The 10,750-nt window shown below is 39.1% G+C and overlaps 1 protein-coding gene across 1 annotated transcript in view; it reads left to right on the top strand.

Moving 5' to 3' along the window:
* Nucleotides 1-10,750, top strand: part of GRIK2 (glutamate ionotropic receptor kainate type subunit 2) — an 805,806-nt gene that overhangs the window by 531,674 nt on the left and 263,382 nt on the right. The gene's annotated exons all lie outside the window — the stretch shown is intronic.

Here is a 10,750-nt window from a genome sequence, read left to right as displayed (position 1 = left end):
CCCCCCCCCCCCCCCCCCCCCCCGAGGCTTTTACATTGTATCCTTGCAGAGTTAGGCTCTAATGTAAGGTTACTTGAAAAAAGTCTGTAAAATTAATGGAATTAAAGAGCTTCATTTAGGCTATTCATTTCTTAATTGTTTTTTGCCATATAATGTGTGTGGTTTGTTCTCCTGAAAGCAAAAGACTGATCACACCAACTAGACAAGGCTTAATTCAAGTTTCCAGGCATTGCTTGACCAATGTTCTTCAATTTTATTTTGCAACCCCCCTGCTATTCCAATCATTTGTCTCTCTCGAAAAGAAGCTGCTTCAGTAGTTGTGTCAGATTACATGGTGGTTTTGCAACAGGACAAGCCAATAGGCTGAGTCAACTACATTCATTCTTTCTTACAGTTTAAACCAGGATTTAAACCTAGACCCATTGTGCCACCTACCTCCTGAACTTTGTTTCTCATTACAAAGTCTTCTAAATAAGGATGGCAAAATATTCTCACCAGCATCAAGAAATACTTCTTAACAAAATTGATATAACATCTGAAATGGTCTATAGTTGTGGACTAGGAAGAATGTGTGCATTTAGCACAGGATGAGAGAGAAAGAATAATAAAGGTGAAATACAATGATCACAAATTTTACTGTGAGATACATCATAAATACCATTTTCACCAAAACTGCCATTTATTCCCTTTCCCCATGCAGGTTTTCCCTTAAATGCAGGTTTTCCCTTAATTTTGGTCCATCTTCTTTATGTTTTAATACTAATTTTGAAAAGGAAAGATAGAGGACATGTTATTGTATTAAAAAGTACCAGAATGTTAGGTAAGTGCTTATATTTATCGCACACATTATAAATGTTTACTTTTATTCAGTAGGTACCTTTTAGAAGAGCTAAACCCATGTATGTTTTATGACTTCATTTGACTGCCTTCCCCTGTAAGTGAAAGAATTATATAATAAAGTATACTCTGATACACTGATCTGAAATTACCCAGTACTTTGTAGAACTTTGACATGCTCTGTAATAAATGATTTTTATGTTTAAAATCCCAGGGCTGTCCAAGGATTAGAAACTATGCTCCTCATTTTACTCTTGTCTCTCTGACTCAGTGCTGAACCAATATCACAGCAGGTGTTGGTGGGGTGGCACAATGCTGCTTGATAAAACGTAGGTCCTAATGACTGTTATAAATAAGTTTGTCATCTGCTATACTCATTGAATTTTTCTCAAGACTATCATGTGTTAGATCCATTCCTAGCCAAATGCAGATAATTAAAGTCTACCCTCATATATCCCCACTTTAATTTTATCTGGATATTCTTTCCTTCTTCAGATTACATCTTAAACTGTTACATAGTGTTGCTGTATACTAATAAATGGCTGTGACATTCTACAACAGAGATGACAGTCATGGTTAATACGATTTACTGTTTCTCTATGATAGTTTAAATTTGTAAAGCACTTAAATTACATATTTATTTTACACAGTGGCATCTAAACTACACGTATATACCTGTGCAATAGTGAATGCATCATCATTTATTACAGTAACTCTCAACAATCCTAATCAAGGTTAGTGCATTGTGCTGTAAAATAATTGTTACTGCCCTCAGGAACTTACAGCCAAAGATATTCTTCATATCTTACATTAGCATCTTGCCCTCCTATGAATTGTATCAACATATATTTAGCATTACTGATTTAGAAGTTGAGTGGAGGACTGATTTTCCAGCTAGTATAATAGACATCTTTTTGAAGTTGTTGTACACTTTAAATTTTATCATATAATCTTATTTATGTTTTTTATAGTCAAATATTGGGGTGTCATTTTAGAGTGCTTACTGGAAAATGTCAGTTCTGTTATGATGATCTCCTGTCACTCTGAAATCTTCCAACCGTACAGAAATTTCAGTATTTCATGCTCTGGAAAGGGTTCTGGCTCCCTGTTTTGACCTTCTAAGGCAAACCTTCTACTCTGAACATTTGTTGTTTGTATACAAAGCCTGAAATGTAACACCTTGTCAATTGAGCAGAGTCAGCTTTCTGGAGAAGAGTGCCTTTGTGCGGTGCAAACCGTGTCTGAGACACCATACAGAATCAAGCCTCCCTCTCTGGGAGGTATCAAGTTCCTGTCTTTCGTGAATTAAGCATGGGAAAGGACTGTGGCCCTCACTCACTAGAAAGTTGTACTTGCATGTGTAGGTACAGGTTGTGCCTTCTGATGACGTGCTTTTATTTTGGTGTCACCACTGCCACTTCCAGCCTAGATTTGCTGCTCCCTCTATATAGGATTTCAGGAGTTTACAAGTAAATGAGACTAAAGAAGGGGGAAGTAAAACAGGATTAAACTGGTGTTATATACAGGAAACCCTCACTATTCGTGGGTTCAGCAAATATTCACAAATGCCGAACCAACATCTTAAATACACTTAAAGGAGCTCCTCAGGAGCTCCACGCTTGCTGCCACCATGTTCCTGCCGCCACCACTGCCACACTCCTGCCATCACCAGAGCAGCCGTGCTCCCTCCCAGCTGCCGGGGGCACTGCGTTAATGAACGCAGATGGTGTTCCTGAACGCATTGCCTTATTCATGGATTTTGCCATTCACGGGGGATACGAGAACGTATCCCCCGTGAATGGTGAGGGTCGCCTGTATTTCAATCCTTTGTTACCCATTTCAGGGAGTCATGTCATGTCACATGATTGCTAAACTTGAAGGGTGGGAAGCATGGATTGCAGTCACCAATGCCTATGTGTACATTTAATAAGTATGCAAGTCTTTGGGCTGTTTATTGTAGTTCAGAGCTAAAAAAATATGCTTATTAATTATGTGAATACTGCTTGCAAAAATATTTTATAATGAGACTCCTTTTAGAAATTCTTTATCCATAGAATATATCCAGTGGAGTAAAGACTTTAAACAGCTCTGTGGATGAACCTTAACCATTAAGGAGGGAAGTTGTTTAAGGTTCAGAGATCAGTTTGGTATCTAAGATATTTCAATCCTTGGTCTTCAGCCTAAAGCTACTAGTCATTTTGAATAGGTCGGAGTTTTGTGTAAATAATATTAGTAGGATATCATCCCTCTGAGTAGGAATTCCATGTTTTCAAACTTATGCATGGGGAGTCAGACACATGACTTCAACTAACCAAAAATCCCACATATATTTTAGTCATTGTTGCCAACTTGGAAAACAGTGAACAGATGTAGGTATGAATCATCATATCTTTACAAAATAAATTACTATGTTTACATACACATCTCTTGCTGAATTTAGAAGTATGCAACTATTTACCCTGTCTTAAACAGTAAAAATGACATTGCTGGCACAGTTGTATCTAGTGTGTTTAGCAAAATAGTCAGATTGACACAAATATTTCCTGACATAATGTACGTTTTTATCAAGCTGAAGTCACAAGTAACTCTCTGCCACACATTTCTTGTAGAGATTTTCATAAAAGATAGGGAAAATTGTTCACTTGCCAAATTCCTTTCCATTTGAGCTCCAAGGACATGAGAGAGATTAAGTTGAAGCATGAACCCACAACTTCATTTTGTATACTTTTGTTTCATTTGGATGTTGTGGTTTCAGTAAGTAGATGATTCACATGATCTAGATGCCACAGTTATGGGTGTAGTGCAAGTATGGATAAAATAAATATATTTTATTTGTGCTGATTTTTTTTATATTACTAGATGACACATGACTTTCTTTTATACTGCACTGTAAATTTAACCTGATCTCTAATTGTACAGTGAAAAATATATCTCAAGAAAATCTTATGAGTTTTTGGTACAAGCTGTTTAAAAACATTTAGGGGCATTGTAGCAGAAACAGTATAAAATGCATTTTTTTTGTTTTTTAAAAACATTTTTAGATATGGGTTTATATCATGGTTCCTTATCTTAAATATATCACACGCACAACAACTATAATTTTTGGCATTTGAACCATCAATAAATAATCTGAACCTATTCTGTTTATCCCATGGATGACAATCCAAAATAATGCATAAATAAATAAAACCCACACAATTCTAACTAACCATAATATTTGAAAACAGTGTGTGTTCAATTGTCTAAGTCAATATAATTTTTTTCACAAAGCCCAGGGCATTTGTTTTTAAATGGAGCTTGGTAGATGGGAAGATGTTATGTTAGAAATTGATTTCCTCATCATCTTTTGCACAGGTTTAGAAACAGTCCTCTCCTTCAGAAGAAAGGACAGGGCAGAGATAAAGGCCTTCTACCATGAATGGGTAGTGGACTGTCTTATGAGCACAGATTTCTTTCAAATACTGGGATAACATGGTTGTGTACCTCATGGCAATGAGGACATGGTTAGGAAAATTACTACATATGATGCGGAAGCAAAATGTAGATACACTTACTTCCACAAAATCATGAATCCCAGATAATCTCCATCCCAGAGCATTAAAAGAATTGGCATGTAAAGTTAGCAAAACCTTTAGCACTGATCTTCAATGAATCTGTCAACTTGGGGATAGTATCCCATGCATAAAGAATAGTAAATGTAATATCTATTTTTTAAAAAGGAGACAGCAGGCATATCTACATGAGACACTTACTGCAGTTGCCTAATTAGCTCTACAGTAAACCATTACTGGTCTACACATGCAGAGCTACTAGGCCGGAATAAACTAATCAACTCCTCCATAAGTTAATACTGTCAGGTATAAGCAATATGCTACAGTGGAGTTATTTAGTAATCTTGGTATTGGAACTCATTAAATTTGCCAGTGGCATTAAGCTGGGGGGATATTTCCAATAAACAAGAGACTGGATTGTTATATAAAAAAATGTAGATGTTCTTGTTACATGGAGTATTAGCAATAGTTTGAAGTTTAATGATATAAAATACAAAGTTCTGCACTTACAGAATAATAAAAAGACGTTTGAATATAAACTGGGATTTTATAGACTAGAGCCAATTGGGGAATAGAGACACTTGAGTGTATTAGTTAATTATAGGATTACCAGTGTGGTACAGCTGTGGAAAAGGCCAATGCAATTCCCTGGTATCTTAGACAGAGACAAGAAATATTAGCATCATTGTACAATGTATTGATAAGATCCCATTTGACTATTGTATGTGGTTCTGGTCATCAGTATTAAAAAGAAAATCAGACTAGATGCAGAAAAGGGCTACGTAGAGTGTTAAGGAAATAGAGACCTTACCTCATGAAAGAAGGTGCTTAGATGGCTTAGTTTAACAAAACAAAGACTGAGAAAAAGTATTATCATTTTTTAATAATACATTTATAAGGTTAATAATAGGAAGAAAAGGCTGTGAACATGTATTTGCCACACCTAGTCTAGGTTTAGGCAACTTACTTTAAACTGCCTAAAACTGGACCAGGAACAGCATGGGCAGCCCTAAGTAACTTAGGATGGGGAGACGGGCTGGGGAATTGGGTGGTGGGTGGGGAGAATGGGGCTGACAAGTCCACAGTTGCAGGAGGTGGGTCTGCGGGGGTGGAGGATTGACAAGTCTATGAGCTGGTGTACCTACAGGGGCATTCCAGTCAGGGACGGTGTTAAAGGATTAAAAATAGCCTGGTCAGAGTTTAGTGAGTAAGAAACCACAACCCTAGAGCTGTGGCCTTTCCAACCCTGTGGCTGTGCTACACATTTATGTTAACCCTTTGTTGATCTAAGTTAATGCACCTCCTGTGGTTCACTAATTTAGATCAGATGTATAATTTTTTTGGCTGAATTAAACCCTCCAAATGCCTGCATGAGTGGACATTTAGAACAACCTAACCCTGGTGATATCAAACTTAATGTAATGCTTGTATGTACCCAAAATTTTGAAGGCTAAAAATCAACATTGGCTCAAACTGCCTGTGAACAAATTTAGATAAGAAATTTACTATCAAACAAGAAAAGATGTGAAATGGTCCTGTCAGCAAAATACTGAGGACAAAAGACATGAATCAACTTAAGAATAAATTAATTTAATGAAGTGATAATAAGATTGGATAGGGAGTTCTTTGTTCAGAAACCAGTTTGTGTGTCCTCTGGCATCATGTGTTTTCAATCTTCCCATTAAGCTTCAGGACTTTTGCTAGTTGACTGTCAGGGCTGGGGAGGATGTTTCACCTCCCATGGATGCTACTGGCTTCTGAGTTTTTTCCATGCTCCTTTGTGTGAAATTCTGGGACACTGACCAAAGTTCAAGCTGGAGTGTTTTGACTTAGGTATGCTGCTGGTAGTTAGAAAACTGAGGAGCTCCTGACCAGGAGGTCTTATTTTTCTGCATAGTTGCTAAATTTGGGATCAGGATGGAAGAATTCTCTTCGGCCAGACTAGCAAGCACTTGTTAGTTTTTGCCTTTCTTTGTAGCAGAAGCATGGTCCTCTTCTTAGGATCCTCCAAGCTATTGCAGTGGCAGGACACTAGCAGTACCCTTTATCTATGACATGTTAAAGGGTGTTCTGGTTTTTGTGCCTGGTTAGTTGTGCCTGAAGATTTGAAGTGATGATTTTGGGAAAACCTTGGGTAAAGGGCTGATAATGGAGACTGGATTAAGTAGATCAGGATGTCCCTTCCAGTCTTATGTTTCTATTAGTTCAGGAAAAAAGTCTCATGTTTTAAGATCCAGAAGTCCTGAATTTAATACATCTGCCAGCAACCTTTCAAAAAAGGGAAGAAAGAGGACCCAGGAAACTATAGGCCCATTAGTCTTACCTCAGTCCTGGGGAAGCTCTTTGAGAAAATGATCCAAGAGCACATCTGCAGGGGACCAGCAGGGGAGATTATGCTTAGGGGGAATTAACATTGGTTCATTAGAGGCAGATCCTGTCAGACTAACCTGGTAGCCTTCTATGACCAGGTTACAAAAGCCTTGGATGCAGGTGTCGCGGTGGATGTTGTCTTTCTGGACTTTAGGAAGGCCTTCCACACTGTCTCTCACCCCATCCTCATTAAAAAATTAGGCGATTGTGGTGTCGATGCCTACATAGTCGGATGGGTCACACATTGGCTGAAGGGCTGTACCCAGAGAGTGGTGGTGGATGGGTCATTTTTGACCTGGAGGGATGTGGGCAGTGGGGTTCCCCAGGACTTGGTCCTTGGGCCTGCACTGTTCAGTATCTTCATCAGCAACTTGGACGAGGGGGTGAAAAGCACCTTGTTCAAGTTCGCAGATGACACTAAGATGTGGGGAGAAGTGAGCACGCTATAAGAGAGGGACAGGCTACAACTAGATCTCGACAGGTTACAGAGGTAGGCGGATGAGAATAGGATGGGATTCAATATGGACAAGTGCAAGGTATTCCACCTAGGGGGGAAGAACCAGCAGCATACCTACAGGCTGGGGAACTCCCTTCTCATCAGTGCAGAGGCAGAAAAGGATCTTGGAGTCACTATTGATTCCAAGATGAACATGGGCCGCCAATGTGAGCACACAGTCAGGAAGGCTAACCGCACCTTGTCATGTATTCATAGATGCATCACGAGCAGGTCCAAGGAGGTGATCCTCCCTCTCTATGCGACATTGGTCAGGCCACAGTTGGAGTAGTGTGTCCAGTTCTGGGCACCACACTTCAGGAGGGATGTGGATAGCAGCGAGAGGGTCCAGAGGAGGGCCACTCACATGATCAGGGGACAACAGGGCAGGCTCTACGAGGAGGGGCTATGGGACCTGAACCTATTCAGCCTCCACAAAAGAAGGCTGAGGAGTGATCTGGTGGCCGCCTACAAACTTGCCAAGGGGGACTAGCAGGCAACGAGGGAGTCCTTGTTCCCCTATGCACTACCGGGAGTAACAAGGAATAATGGCCATAAGCTGACTGAGACTAGATTCAAGTTAGACATCAGGAGGCACTACTTCATGATCAGGGCAGCTAGGAGCTGGAACCAACTTCCAAGGGAGGTGGTGCTTGCCCCTACCTTGGGGGTCTTCAAAAGGAGGCTAAACAATCATCTAGCCAGGGTCATTTGACCCCAGGATCCTTTCCTGCCCATGGCAGAGGGTCAGACTTGATGATCTGCCTAGGTCCCTTCTGACCCTACGAACTATGAAACTATGAAACCCACCTGTAGTGTCTGTTACATAGATTGGAAGAACTGAATCCCTTGAGAGTCTACAGTGGATGCCCTGCAATGGGTCCTTCTTTCTGAAGTTTAATTTATGGTACTGTCTTTAGTTTGTTAAAGTATCCTGTAATCCAAGGAGTTGTATTTTCTTCCTGTATCACCCAGAATGTTGTAGGTAGCCTATAAATATGGATACATATCTTTCCTAGAATGAATCTTTGGTACTTTGCCTGAAATATTATCACTGAGTTCTGAGTATCAATGGGATATTGTGCCTCACCCATTATAGTCTTAAGCCTTTAGTAAATAACAGGATGTGTGTCAACTGAGTTTTGCCTAGACCTATCTGAGTGTGGTTACATGAACAAGTTGCAATTAATAATGCTAGGGTGTGAATTGGGTGGAATTTTCCTTTGCAGCATTTAAAATGCCATCTTTTTAGCTTTCAGAAATGAAACTTACCCAGAGGGAGTGATTCCCTTTCCCAGGTGGTGTGGATTTGTTAATTGGCACGTAAGACATTTATACACATAACTTTTTGTCACGTGATGCTCCAGAGATCCATTGCTTTAGAGCAGACTTGTTTAATCGAGCATGCTCCACACGCGAGCTGATATACACTGCAGTGTGCTGCATGCAGTTGTATAAGTGGTGAAATGTACACTAGCGCACAAAAAATGGTGGCGGTGTTCTTTTGAATGAAAGCACCTTCTATGTGTTTTAGTTCAAAAGCATGCTGTCACCATTTTCTCAGCACTAACGCACATTTTGCCACTTATACAATTACAAGCGACGTAGCACTGGGTGCTTTTCAAAGCACCTGGTGCTGCGGAGCTTCCATGTGTAAAAATGCCCATATAGACTGCACATGTGTGGTAGACACTGGCTGTACATATGTGTCCATATATATACAACTGTTGTGGGCATAATTTCCAAAACAGTAGGTGGCCAGAAACACATGACTAATAGGCGTTAGATTCAGGAGGAAGAGGAGAGGCCCTCCTATGTTTCAGTCCCAATAGCTATGTGGTTGGGCCCGGCCCAGGAAACCAAACACATACTTTATAGGCCCCTCCTTGCCTAAAGGAGGTTGGAAACTGTGTCTCTGACTACCCATGATAGTGTTGTGTACCCATGATTATGGTCTGTCCACTGCTGCTGCCCAGGTTGCAGAAGCTGCTTTTTATACTTCTGGCTTTCTGTTGTGGGGGCCATGAATAACCAGCTTCAAAGGAATGTCAGGCAGGTTTCTTAATAATGATTGGTTGTATGGTAGTTAGAGTACAGTTCTGGGAAGTAGGAGATGTAGACTCAAACTCATTGTGGGTGAAGAGACGTAGGACCTGAGTCTCTTACTTTTGGGCGAGTACCCTAACACACCCACTTTATCCTGCAGTCATTTTTTCCCAAGGTGTGCACATACATGTGCATGTTAAAAGAACTTCGCTGGACCAAAATATAACTGGGGACCAAAAACGGTGAGCTAGAAAACTGATGTTTTGATGTGCAAAGGGAAATAAAATTCCATCGTTAGTGTGTTATCTACTCTGAGAACTATCTGCATGCATTCATGCTCATACTATCTGGTAAATGCAAGGCAGCTTGGCCCATTTTCATTGAGTGATAAGCTATCTCACATTTACAGTGGGATGCGTGTGTACATAATGAGTAGTTTCCACAGGGAAGCTAACATACTGAAGGTTCATTGTAGTTTAACTTACGGTAACTTCTTTGTGTAGCCATAAACTAATACAGTTTTTATGACACCATAAAAACATGTAACAATAATCGCATCTAATACACGGTGCAGAAATCAGATTGAAACAAACACAAGAGAGCAGCACTGATAAATTGAAATAATATTTGAAATATACAGGATTTGGGGCTGTATGTGGCATGCACATTATGAAGTGAGAAAAATATAGAAATCTATACCACAGTTGGAAATAAAAATCTACAGATAAACCATATTATTTAGGTTTAGGACAGTCATTTTGAAAATGACATGTTATTTTCACAGGAGCTATACCATCACTTCTTATTAGATATCTATATTTATATATCACTTACAGTAGAATCTAGTTAATCCACACTTTGCTAAACTGGGTACCTTGTAATCCTCATGAAAACTGGCAACCTCTTACCAATCATCAATAAAAATGTAATAGCTAATGCTGTGGTTAGGTCTCACATCACTAAGCTTCATTATTTTTTAGAAATAGTGTAGATCACACTTACTAATTTGCTAAGGATTGCTACCACAAATAACTAAAACTAAATGGCATCTGACAAAATTAATTTGTAATATGATCTCTAGGATTTTTATTTTTCACTTACTAAAAAGTAGTCATTCAGAGTGGAGTCTGTTATTTTATTTCTGTAATTTAGTAAGAATAGAGATATATAACTGAAGCTACTTACCATGAGAGTTTTGCAGGTGTAGTACATAGGAAAAGTACTTAATTTAGAATTGTTAATTGTCACAGTGAAACTCTTTTGTACATTTGCCATTTCCACCAACATATTCTTCTGCTAAGATAAACATAAGAATCTCCTTGTCCCCCAACTCTCTCAACATATATACACACACAATATAATATAATATAATATAATATAATATAATATAATATAATATAATATAATATAATAGTCTATGTGGTAAATTTTAATGCCATTTCTCATCTTGCTA

This window comes from Gavialis gangeticus, unplaced genomic scaffold, assembly GCF_001723915.1.
Source record: "Gavialis gangeticus isolate Ggan-Ray unplaced genomic scaffold, GavGan_comp1, whole genome shotgun sequence".
In the NCBI taxonomy this organism is placed as follows: Eukaryota; Metazoa; Chordata; order Crocodylia; family Gavialidae; genus Gavialis; species Gavialis gangeticus.
This window is presented reverse-complemented; position numbering and strand designations above follow the sequence as displayed.